A 13,181-nucleotide genomic window follows, 5' to 3' on the forward strand; every position below is an offset into this window, starting at 1 on the left:
TATGAAATCTGCAGAACAAAGATTTTCTTCTACAATATGCACAACTTTCCAACTTCACGGCGTTCACAATAATCCAGATGAATTTGCATGTAAATCTAAGTGAATCACCGATTTCCGTGCATAATACTAAGGTTGCTGTGTTGCGCTGCACCTTTTTAAAAACCTATCTGTCCCTTTGTGTCTAACATTTGATTTAATAAATAGTAATTCAAAAAGAAAATACTGTGTAAAATTGCCCTCGTGCTTGTACATGCATGTGTGGCGGTATTCTTGAAACCAAAGAAAAATCATTATGTGATTGTTGCGAAGTGGTGTGCATACTTGCGTTGCAGTCTTTGTGATATTATATTTTCTAATGCATGAGAAAAATCATTCCATGATTGCTGCCATGGGTAGGCACATCAAAATAAAAACAATAAAAAACACACAATTGATGAACGGAATGCAAAACAAATCAAAACATTCACCCCCAGTCAAGCTCACCATGCCACCCCAATTTGGACCTGACCATATGCAAATCAGTTTTGACCCTGTGCCTCTTTCTCTCTATTATAAAAGTTGCAGACTCACTATGAGTGATATATACTCAAGAATCTCTTTCCAGTGTTGTAGGCTCATCATAGAGGCCTTTGCATGTGTTAGGAGGGTCATCCCCCACAGACTGTGAGATTTAAATATAACTCAATTTAGAACAAGGTATGTACTAATATTGATAGTCTCTTCAGGACATGACTACCTAGGGAACGAATGGGTTCTAGACTGTTTTGAATGAATGGATTAATGATACAACTAAATGATGTGTGAACAGTGAACTAACAACATGACATCCTTCACAAGAACCTGGTGAATTTAATTTAATATATTCGCTGGTATTATAGAGGTCACCATAGCTCCACATGAGGGGTGAATTACTTTTTTTCTGGAATTGGAAAAGAGCAATGAAATAGAAAATAAGTTTGCTGAGTAGACTGTTTGAAATTAGTAGCATCTTAAGAGGTCACTTTTAATAAAATGTTTAACTTGTGAAAGATTTAGTAGACTGTTTGAATATGGGCAGTATCCTAAGAGGGTGGGGGCCCAAGTGTCAGTTTTAACAATATGTTAAATTATTGTAATATTATGTAAAGAATGCCAATAAAAGATGATCGGATGTTCTATCAGAATATAGCCTGTTCAGTTGTATGGGGCAACAGTAAAAAATTATTGTTAGAAACAGAACTTCAGAATGTATAGTATTACCAGTTTGCGCAATGTGCCTAAAATGCGTTTTTTACTACCTAGATCTGATGAAAACTTTTTAGTCCTGATGAAGGTGGAGCTATCAAGGAGTCGCCCCAAACACTGAGTCAACTGTTTTTTTAAGAAAAATGTTATCTAAAAATTTGTAGGAACTAGATTGTAACCCAGATTGGGAGGAAGTCATGGGCATCTATTGAAGGAAGATGTATTTAATTGTGAATATTTATCAATGAGTTTAATAAAACCTTTTAATGACTTCTGTTTTTATATTTGTTTTTATATATGAATTAATTTTTCATGTATTTCTGTAAAGATCGTGGTGGTTAACAGAGTGTATTTACCTTGCAATTGGACAATAATTGCCGTTTAAGAAATTTGCCTCATCTACTTAAGCACAGGGACACATATTAACATATGACACTTGGTCCAGGGCAAGGTGTTTGGCCCCTTTTTCAGATTTTAATAAAGGGATTTTTTGTGTTTTGTTGGTCTGTACCCCGTCCCTTTGTTTTAGCATTGGGGTAACTCCCTTTCTTTCTCTATACCTCATGGGAACAGTCCAGCCCGAACTGCCAAGCCAGGTCTTTCCTGACCGGAAACAAGTAGACGTGGGTCCCGTACTCTTCATGTCACTGGAGTCAAGCTATCCTGGCTGATGAGGGGTGAAACCCCGAAACTGGTACTAGGATGCTTGTTTCCAGTCCAGGGAAGACCTGGCCTGGCAGTTCGGGCTGGACTGTTCTCATGGGGCACAGGGTCAAGACTGATTTGCATATGGCTGGGTTCAAACTGGAATGACATGGGGAGCAACAAAACGATGGATTTAGGCCCAGATCTCTGTACTGGGGTGAATGTATGGCATTGTTCTGCATTCTGCCCATCAATTGTTATTTTTGCGTTTGTCACCCCGAGTGGGAGGGGTATGCCCAGAGGAGGGTCATGAGCTCTCCATGCCACTGGAGTCAAGCTATCCTTACTGTTTAGGGCTGAAAGCCCGAAACCGGTCCTAGGATGCTTGTTTCCAGTCCAGGGAGGACCTGGCCTGGCAGTTTGGGCTGGTGTTCCCATTGGGTGCAGGGTCAAGACTGATTTGCATATGGCTCGGTCCAAACAGGAATGGCATGGTGAGCAAAAAACTATGGATTTAGGCCTAGATCTCTGTACTGGGGAGAATGTATGACATTGTTCTGTATTCTGTCCACCAATTGTTATTTTTGCATAGGTAGACACATAAGCATGGCGGCCATCTTGTAATCATTTTTCTTATTATTAGGAAAATTAATATTAAGTTGGTTGCCATGCTTGTAAGCAGTCATTGGAAAACCCAATTAGCAAACAGATGTCAAGGGTAAGAAATGTTGGCTTTGCCAATGCTTGCCTGTGTGAGCAATCAGCACAAGAAAAACATTTGCCAATGGTCACAGTATCCTTTTAAAAGATGGGTTTACAAGAGTCAAGAGGAGAATGTAGCTCTGTCAGTTTTCATTCAGCAGGTCTGTTTGTTTAAGCGTAGTTTCTCCAGAATTACTGCTTAGCAGATAGATTTAGTTGAGAAAATGAAAAGCACAATCTAGCATAACATTTAGGCAAACTGTTCTTGTAAATAACAAGCATTGGCAAAGCCAATAGGTTTCACCTTTGGGAATTCTATTGGCTTTGTCAATGCTCTTTACACATTGCAGTAATCAACCACCCACACAAAACAATACTAACTGCAGTGAAAGGAAAAGCTAAGCACAAAGGACTTTGAATAAAGCTGTACATCAAAGTTCCCTATATGTCCACTATAATGATACGAACTGCGCATGCGTCCCAGTGCTACCAGTAAACAACCTGCTTTTAGAAATATCACAGGATGTATTATTATACAATACAAGCATGAATAGAAATGAAGGTGTTTGCTTTTTAAAGAATTGTTGTTGGATAAAGAAAGCGAATGACAAGATTTATCGGGCATCAAGCAGACACGCTGCCTGCAGTTAACCTAAACAGACAGTAAGAATATGCTGTTGTGGATCCCAATTAAAATAAATGATTTCTCATCATACATCACTTGTGTTTTGGGATGTGGGGTTTTATGTTGGCTCTGGTATTTGCACAGACCTCCTTTAAAGTGACCAGTGTTTCTCCCTGTGTGTGAAAGGCTCTGACTCTCAGGCAATATGTGAGAAACGATGGAGCAGGAAAGGAAACACTCTGCCTGTGAATAATGATGCTAATATGGAAAAATCCCTGACAGAAGCCCTTTTGTAGGAACAGAGGACATTTATGGTGAGACTGAACTGCCTCTGCTGCCAGCACTTTCAGAATATAAGTGGTTCAAGGCAAGCTGAATAAAGAACTGTAATTTAGTCACGCACATCTGGGGCTACAGAGCATTACTAGAATAAAATAATTAATTTAACACTAAACACTTTGTAGAACAACAGTAATTAAGTAGTTTTCTATACATTATAGATGTGAATTACAGTATGCTGCAAAGCACCAAGACAGCAGTGGGGAAAGCAACAACAGAGCAAGAACAGGGTGAAGGGCGAATGGTTTAGGGACTGCAGAGAGAGAGAGTGCATGTAAAAAATTAAGAAAACAAATAGATTAAGCTGCTGATTATGGACATATTAGGAGATGCCTCCTGATTTAGTTTCTATCATTTCACACAGTAATCATGTTGCTTGTTCATATGCCAATTGGAATATATAACAATTGCTGGGGAAAGTTTTAAAAACATTGTGTCCAGTCCAGGTGTAAAACAAAGGACAAACAGCTTACTGAGCTCAACACTTGGTGTAAAACAAAGTAGGGACGATTCTCAATATAAAATTGGAGCTGTGCCCACTGCCTCTGGTAAAAATTAGGCCTGGGCAGTGAACTTCACTCCGTTTGTGGAGTTTGCAGAGTTTTCTCCACTCCGCACTCCGCGGAGCTCGCGGAGTGCAGAAAACTCCACTTTGCGATGTGCGGGTGGGTTTTTTCCCCGCTCGCGATTGCGAACAGTAAGTTTGCGAGCGCAAGCTGCCGCTCATGTAGAATTTCTTCCCAAGCAGCAGGAATACCAGCACAAACTGCAGTTAGCACTGCACTTCGCCACTCAAGGAGCTTCGTGAAGTTTTTTTGTAACTTTGCGGAGTTCCGCGTAGCAAAACTACGCGAACTACGACCAGGCCTGGTAGAAATGGAAGGAGGCTTGCTGAGATCAGTGCTCAGTGTAAAAGAAAAAACAGCAAACAACTGATAGAGTGGAGAAATTGTATCCTACATGGGGTACCTGCTAGGAGTGCAATGTGATTGTCTTTAGAACCCACTCACAAATTAATCGATGTTATGAGAGGATAGGATATTAAAAGAAAATGTAAATCAACAAACATGTTATTGGGAAAGTTAATGTAATCCCCTGTAAGCCTTGGTACTTATCGCTTAAAACATGTACTTAACATTGTAATTAATGTCACTTGTTTTGAGTCTCTTTAGTAAATGCAATTCAAAGATGTGCTAATAACAATAACAGCTTTCCTAGGTTAATGATGAATATGGAAATGTGTATTAATGTAGTCAGCTGATGTATCTGTGAGTCTACATTGTATGGTAAATATATTAACTTAGCAGCTAGCTTGAATCATAGGCCTTGATTTGTATTGCATTTGAAGAGTCTTTATTTCTGACAGTAATGTTCAAACTCTCATGTGAAACTTGCAGGATATGTCTGTCTCACGTTTGCAAATTAGGCAAGATTGCAGAATTAAGGAGTTACAGTTAGCTTGGTCGCAGGAGACAAGGCGAAGGGAGATGTTTTCACATGGGAGACGGAAAGATGACCAAGGAGGAACTGTTACAGAGGGGAGTGTGCATGGGGAAGGCCATGAAGGGAGTCAACATCATGGAAATGTTTGTGGCTCAGCCCAGTGTACAGCTTGTGAGACAAAAAGAATTATGGGCCATTTCATGGATACAACTTTATGTATATGATACTGTCATATAGATATGCCTTGCCTTCACACTGTGTTAAGTCCGCATGAGCTTATCAAGAGTTTAAACGCCATTTTACCTTTCTGCTGCTTCTGCACACGGCACATATTGTTATTAGAGCTTTGAGCCTAGTAGAATGTTTTGCTTCACACGAGAATAATATGTTTTGCTATTATATCAGCTTTGCTTGGTAAGCTATGTCTGTACAGTGAGTGCAGAGGCCTTCAAGGATATATCAACACAGTGGTTGTTGTGAGGTCTGATCTTCACACGTTCTAGACATAACATACATGCAACTGCGGCCAACTTTGGCTTTAGGCGCATTTTATATTGTACTGCACAGAGCATACACACACACTTGATGATGCTTCGCATGCAGAGAGCTGGTGAAAGATGATGTGATCCCTTTCCACTAGCTAAAACCCAAATAGACCTTCTTAGATATAATATAATATACTAGCAAGGGAGGGTAAGATTTAGGTGCTATTTAGCCTTCTTCCCTCTAGCATTTTAACATTATCTCCCTTTGTATTCTATGGACTAGTAACTATGCTGATTACTTTGTTTCTTATAATATGTTTGCTTGTATTAGCTAAGATACTGCGCTTGAGAACACTGCATTAGAAAATAAACATTTCAAATGTGCACATGTCTTCATGTACTCCTCATTATGGATTGATATGGTTGTATAACGAAAGAGTGTTCATGTGTTCCACGTTACCTGAGGTGTTCTAAGTCCATGTTCTGGGTTGTCTAAACATTGGGAGTTTGTAAGAACCAATGAGACACTGATTGCTAGTCTGGTAGGGGATTTTGGGTACTAAGGTGAGTTTTGGCATACCCTAATTCACTGAGGTTCCAAGTCTCTATGCAAAGTTCTGTGTAGGAGCAGAATCCCTGCGACATGACGCCCAATCGTTGGTGGTCTTATTACATGACACTTGAGTAGTGCTATATTTAGTCCTTAACCCCTTCGCTATTGTTTCCGGTTAACAGTGGTGTCGTACAAACCTACCTATACTTACATAGGTCTTTTCAAGCTTGATTCTTTTAAAACGTTTTCCTTGAATTGCTACCCAGTTGTGCTATGTAGTTTTCTTTGTACCTCTTTCTTTCTGAGTCGTTATGGCCGCGGTGGACATTCCGCAACATAGTCGCATTGCGGTGCGCAATCATTTGCAGACTTATAATGTCCCCGTGGATGACATGGCTGTGATTATGGTTGTGAGTGCGGAGGTGGCTTACCCATACGAAATATTTTACTCGTGGGTGACCTTCCCGGCTGTGAACGCAAATACTACTTTGTTCGACACGTACACTCCCACTGCTGTGCCGCAGGAGTATGCACCATACAGGGCACAGGAAGTTCCGATAGACGCTTGGCAGAACCGTGTTTGGTTTAATGGCGCCCTACCCCACTCTTTGACAGCTCCGAGGTTAATCAATCAATCAATCAATCATACCATTTGTATAGCGCACTACTCACCCGGGAGGGTCTCAAGGCGCTTGGGGGAAGGGGTATGCTACTGCTCGAACAGCCAGGTCTTGAGTTGTTTCCTGAAGGCGAGATGGTCCTGGGTCAGCCGAAGGTGGATGGGGAGGGAGTTCCATGTCTTGGCAGCCAGGTAAGAGAAGGATCTTCCTCCGGCGGTGGCTCTTCGGATGCGTGGTACGGCTGCGAGGGCGAGGCTGGTGGACCGTAGCTGGCGGGTGGGTGTGTAGAAGGTCAGGCGGTCGTTGAGGTACTTGGGGCCCAGGTCGTGGAGAGACTTGTGTGCGTGGGTGAGGAGCCAGAATGTGATCCTCTTGTCGACGGGGAGCCAGTGCAGGTTCCTCAGGTGGCTGGAGATGTGGCTGCGTGGGGGGACATCCAGGATGAGTCGGGCGGAGGCGTTCTGGATGCGCTGGAGTCTTTTCTGTAGCTTGGCTGTGGTTCCGGCGTAGAGGGCGTTTCCGTAGTCCAGTCGGCTGGTGACGAGTGCCTGGGTGACAGTCTTCCTGGTCTCGGTCGGGATCCAGCGGAAGATCTTGCGAAGCATACGTAGGGTGTTGAAGCACGATGAGGAGACGGCGTTGACTTGTCTGGTCATCGAGAGGGAGGAGTCCAGGATGAAGCCCAGGTTGCGTGCGTGGTCGGTTGGCTTGGGAGCGGTGCCCAGGGCTGGGGGCCACCAGGAGTCGTCCCAGGCGGAGGGCAAAAATCCCATTATGAGGTTAGGTCCCTTGTCCATTCCAGGCGCGACTTGGCCTGTTTTGGCTGGATTTACACCTCATCCTCAGCACGGGGCGTGTACCGTTGCAGAGTTAAGACGACTACATGTAGTCGCGATTAGCGTGATTAGGTCGTTAGTGCAATACATTACCCGTAATCTCCCGGGTGGGGCCCCAGGTGGTGCGGCGCTTCCTGCCGGACAGGGCGGAATGAAGCTTAGTCCTGTAATGGTCAACGCTGTAATGGGAAAGCTCCTCCAGGATAAGGATGATTTTCCTTTCTGGCTTGCCGAAAAGTTTGACCAGCTTGAAGTGGTATTTCCTAACACGACTCCTGGTGAAAATCACAGGATTCTGACAATTAGCATGCCAAAAGACTTGACCCCAGAAATTGGTGACTGTGAGTCGTGGGGAAAAACCTTTGCGGCAGTATATGCAAGGTGCTACAGCACTCCGTCTATGACTGTCCTTCCGACGGTCATTAAACGTGTTCAGGATGAGCATGGACCTGAGGCAGTGGTTGAATTGGGTATGCGCCTATGTGGCTCCTTTGACGTAGTTTCCGATCTCATACTTGCGAATGTCAAGGTAGATGCGGTGAACTTTCAGGTGTCCAATGCTTTGCAGGCGGTTCCCGATGCCGACAAACCCCGACAGTTCCCGAGGATTATTGTGCCGGCTTAAAAGACCGTGGGCCGCAATAGCGCGGGAGTCAAGCCATTTTCCACTAAGGAGAAAAAGCAACCCTAAGGGCCGAAGTCAGAGACTGACAAACAGCCCAAGACCAAAAAACAAAATTGATCAACGCTCTCCTTGCTCTTTTCAGAATTCATCGGCCTCATCTACCGGTGGTGGAGTTGGCGGTAGAGGTCAGGGTGGCCAGCAAGGACGCGACCAGCCCCGCCCAAAGGACGGTAAAGGCAAGCAGGACGATTCTACACCAAAGAGATCCCAGTTTCATAAAAAGAAAGTCGCCGCTTTAACAGCGAGATATGCCACAGATAGTGAGAACGCAGCTTCGGAATCAGACATGGGCTCTGACCTTGCTGGACAGCGCGGCGGATATTACCATAGTGCGAGAGGCCCTGCGTCCGCTACTGAAGGTGACAGCGACTGACCGTTATGTTGTTGTGGAGACAGCTGACACTAGAGTAGCTCCCCCTGATAGACTTTATGAAATAGTCCTTTTAATTAAAGGTGACATACAACGCACCATAAAAGGGGTATTTTGGGAAAATCTTACAACTACCTATGACATTTTGTTAGCGGAGGCTGACGGGCCCCCACCTTTTGTGTTCGCAGCTCCGAGAGGGGAGGAGGTAATCCTCCCTAGTTTCGCGCACACTGTCTCGAAGGAGCATGTGCTGAATTTTGCAGAAGAGTGGGCTAAAGCCCTTGCACCGGCTCTGTACCGTACACACTGTGGTTGGGATACATTTTCCCCACACCACGAAATTCCTTTACGGTCTATGCCACAGCCTCAACCTCAATATCCCATTAGACGCGAAGCTAAGGCTTCCGCCGCGGAAATCCTTGAACAATTGGAATATCAAGGAGTGATTGAAACATGTGTGTCACCGATGAATAACCCTCTTTTTACTGTGACCAAACCTGGCGGATCGTATCGTTTGGTATTGGATTACCGGCATTTGAACTCACATTGCCGTACCTGTGCAGTACAGAATACTTACGGCTCTGCCTTACTGGATAGTCTTGTGCGTAAGCTGTTTAAAACCACGCTTGACATATCCAACGGTTTTTATGCCCACCATTTGGATGGTCTAAGTTCCCAATGGACCAGTTTTACATGCGGCGACGAACAAAAACAGTTCAAACGTTTACCAATGGGCTATAAGAATAGTCCAGGCGTATTTGCTGCCCGCATAGTCTCTCTCTTGGAGAGAGTAGACCCAGATGCGTGTTCGTATGTGGATGACATTTATCTCACAGACGACGAACTTTGGGAGAATCTGTGTCGCGCTGACCGCGTGATTTGTAGCTTAACTTTGCAAAGTCTCACATTGCGGAGTATACAGTGTTGTTCCTGGGCTACGAGCTCAACAATGAAGGTAGAGGATTGGCTCGTCACTTCTTGGAGAAATGCACACAACTGCGCCCTCCGACAACTCTGAAAAAATTACAGTCTTTGCTGGAATTTTTGAATTTCGGGCGAACATACATTCCTGAATAAGCCCAGCGTATCAAGCCTTTGTATGCTTTGATACAACCTACTTTTACCAAATCGTGTTGGCTGCCAGAACATTCAGCTATTCTGCAATCTTTGCAGGCTGATCTGCTAGAATCTAAATTCTTACTGACTCATGATAACCATACCATCTTAGTGATAAGAATCATCCCTGGGCCGGTGGGTTTCACTTACCTTACTTTTAACGTAGGAGACACAGTAACTATTGCTTACAAGTCACACTTCGGCTGAAATGCGATTTTCCACTATGGAGAAAGTCTTAACAGCAGTGCAGATGGCGATTCTTAAGGAACGTGCTCTGTCACAGGGAAAACGCATGTTGGTTGTTACCCCGTTTCCTGCATTAGAGGCAGTGACGAAAGCCAGTGTACCAAATTCTAAGGCTTTGCACCCTCGGTGGATACAATGGGCAGCATCATTGACATCTCCGGATGTCACATTTATTTTTGATTCCTCCTTACAGTCGCAGGAGTTTTTGCAATATGAATTTGTTCATTCTGCACCTTTGGCCATGCAACCTTTGGAGGATTTCCATTGCATCATTTACACTGATGGTTCAGCGCAGGTTGCGCATGGGTCTAAACACGCATACGTTTCTGCTTGCGCCATTGTGGTAGGTGCCATGGTGAACGATGAGTTCAAGCCCAGAGTCGTGCACACGCAGACTCTAGGGGACTGCACCGCACAATTGGCAGAGCTTCGTGCTCTGATGCTTGCATTGCAGTACGCTGATCCTAGTGTAACGACTCTTATTGTGAGTGATTCTTACTACTGTGTTCAGTCTTACAATGAAAACCTGTTCTTTTGGATTCAGAATGATTTTCGTGATTCCAAGGGTAGCACAATAAAACATAAAATGATCTGGGTCCGAGTGGCTGAGCTTAAGGAGCAGTTGACACTCGTGTTTGTAATTCACACTTTAGGTCATCAGCGCGTGGGAGTCCACGGTGTTGGCAATTCGCTTGCCGATGAGGCAGCAAAATCAGCAGTATCGACATATTTGGTTGCAGCGGTTACACGGTCCAAAAGTAAGATTGATGATGATATCTTAGCAGCTGTTGCTGCGACTGAGAAGGGAAGTAAATATCCTAAGGGGTTCCCTTCGAAGTATACATATCACTTAAGTCCTGATAAAGTTCCTTATGTGAAAATACCTGACGTTGGGGAGAGATTAATTCCCAACGCGGATCGCAGACTCACATTGCTCACAGCGGCCCATGAAGGAGTTGCATCTGTGCATGCGGGTGTTTCGGCTACTGTGGCTCAATTACAACAGCGTTTCTGGTGGCGGGGACTGTACAAACAGACACGGGATTATGTCCTTCAATGTGACATTTGCTGCACGTCCGCCCCAAACACAGTTGTTCATTTCTAATAAACCACTTGGTTGTGTTTATTTAGACCACTGCGGTCCGTATAAGTTTATCTTAGTAGCAGTGGATTCATGCACACGCTTTGTGTGGGTATGGCCTCACCGCAGCGCTGATTCACGGACTGTCATAAGAGATTTGCTTGTCTTTGTAGGGATTTTTGCCTGTGGTACCTTCCATTCGGATCAGGGTCCTGCTTTTGCCTCTAAGGCGTATAAGGATGCCATGACTTCATTGGGGGTCCAAGTCAAGTTTTCGTCTCCATACAGACCCGAGGGTAATAGTGTTGTGGAATGAATGAACAGCGACTTAAAGCAATCTTTCACAGCTCGAGTTATGGGCACTGGCAGGAACTGGCTGTCCCACCTCAATGGCATGCAGCGTGCTCTAAATAATCTCCCTAGAAGGTCTCTGGGTGGGCGGACCCCATCCGAAATGCTCTTTGGTATCAAGATGTATGTACCGGACCTTGACGGTCTAGACTCGGCGGCTGTTGCTGCCTCCTTTGACGTAGATGAACATTACAATGTTTTACAGACTCTACAAGAGACGAGAGACAGTCTTGCAAAGGAACATTTGCCCTCCACCTCGGATGATGCGTTGCAGATCCCGGTAGTTGGCTGGCTACCCCAAGTTGGTGAATTGGTTCGGGAGAAGATCGAAAACAAAAAAGAATTTGGTCCCTCTCATCGAGCTCCAGTTCCAGTGCTTGGTGTGAAGGGCACAAGAACAGTAATTGTACCACCACTTCCAGGTCGTAAGGAAAACAGGTATATCTCCATTGACAATGTCAAGATACACAGAGTGGCCGATTCTTCTTAGTATGACAAAGGCAGTCTCATGTCCTTCGATTGTGAGAAATTCTGTTTTGGCCACGGCTTCGAATCCTGAGCCTGAGGTTGCCTTCGAGATGCCTGCAATTTCTAGTCCTTTATCGAGTACATTGCCTGGTACTCAACTTGATGAAACTGACTACACTTACCCAACTGACTTATCAATGCCTGATTTACATACTCGCTTGGCCACAGAATCCAGATTTTCATTTGACACTGTTTTACACACATCAAGAAAGCCTTCACGGATTACTGTTTATGCAAGATTATTTAAAAAACATTTTTTAATACCCCCTTGAACATATATTTGGCTGGTGCTTTTTTCGATTTACCTTTTTATGTCAATTGGTTTTGTGTTTTATTTTTTCCGTATCGTCAATGGACACTATGTCGAAGAGAGAACATGCATTCGACATATCAATGGAACATTGGCACCCCATTCCTCCTCACACACTGCGCACAGATTGAAGAAAGACTTGGCTTTTGTTAACATCACTGCTTGGCCTGTCCTGGGTGGGATAGTATGGGATGCTGTAAAATTTAAGATTCATGGCCCCACTGAGGTTATAAATGTCCCTAATGTGCTTAGAGTTAATATGGGGGATGTAGTTAAACAAAACATACGTTCTGATGATTGGGATGTTCAGGCCGTAGAAGCATTGTTTTCTGATTTGAAATATTATGCTGCTTTTGATGCTGAGGATTTGTATTTAGAATCTGCTAACTACGGTGATTTGTATTGCTATCAGCATTTTGGCAATCACTACCTGCATAAAACTAATACCAGAAGGAACACTGTAAATTATACACAATGGGAGCATTGTCCAGCTCCTATACAAGGCAGTTCTGCATCCTTTTTGAAAAAGTACACTTATTTCACTGATTTTAATCAGTCCAATCCCAAAGCATTTTATTTTAAAATGACCGAAAAGTCCATGTCCAAAGTTAGACTTAACAATACTAAATTATTGTACTAGAAAGTCCTTTCTAGACCAGCTAGCTGTTGGAGGCTACGAGTTATGGAAGGAAATAGTTGACCTTAAATCTGTTTGGGGTTCTAAAAGTTGGCAAGTGCAAGGCACTGAGGCTTTGCACCGCGCATGTCTCATCCCGAATCATATGTTGTTTTTAAAATCTACAATTTCACAGACAACATGCTTTGGATTGGCTACCTCTAAAAAATTGAATGCTCCTTCTTTCCTTGATTTAGAAAAATATTCAGGTTGGGGTAATGCTACTAAATTTTCGATCAGTGAGTTGCAAACTCTGTTGCTAAATTCTTCATTTAACATATCCAGTTTGGATCCCAATGGCTGGTTGCTTTGGCACAGAAGTGCTGACTCGTGTCAGCATCGTTTT

The 13,181-nt window shown here is 43.8% G+C and overlaps 1 protein-coding gene across 1 annotated transcript in view; it reads right to left on the bottom strand.

Moving 5' to 3' along the window:
- Positions 1-13,181, bottom strand: part of LOC144762616 (chitin synthase chs-2-like) — a 350,513-nt gene that overhangs the window by 258,713 nt on the left and 78,619 nt on the right. The window lies entirely within an intron of this gene.

Source organism: Lissotriton helveticus, chromosome 6 (assembly GCF_964261635.1).
Source record: "Lissotriton helveticus chromosome 6, aLisHel1.1, whole genome shotgun sequence".
Classification (NCBI taxonomy): domain Eukaryota; kingdom Metazoa; phylum Chordata; class Amphibia; order Caudata; family Salamandridae; genus Lissotriton; species Lissotriton helveticus.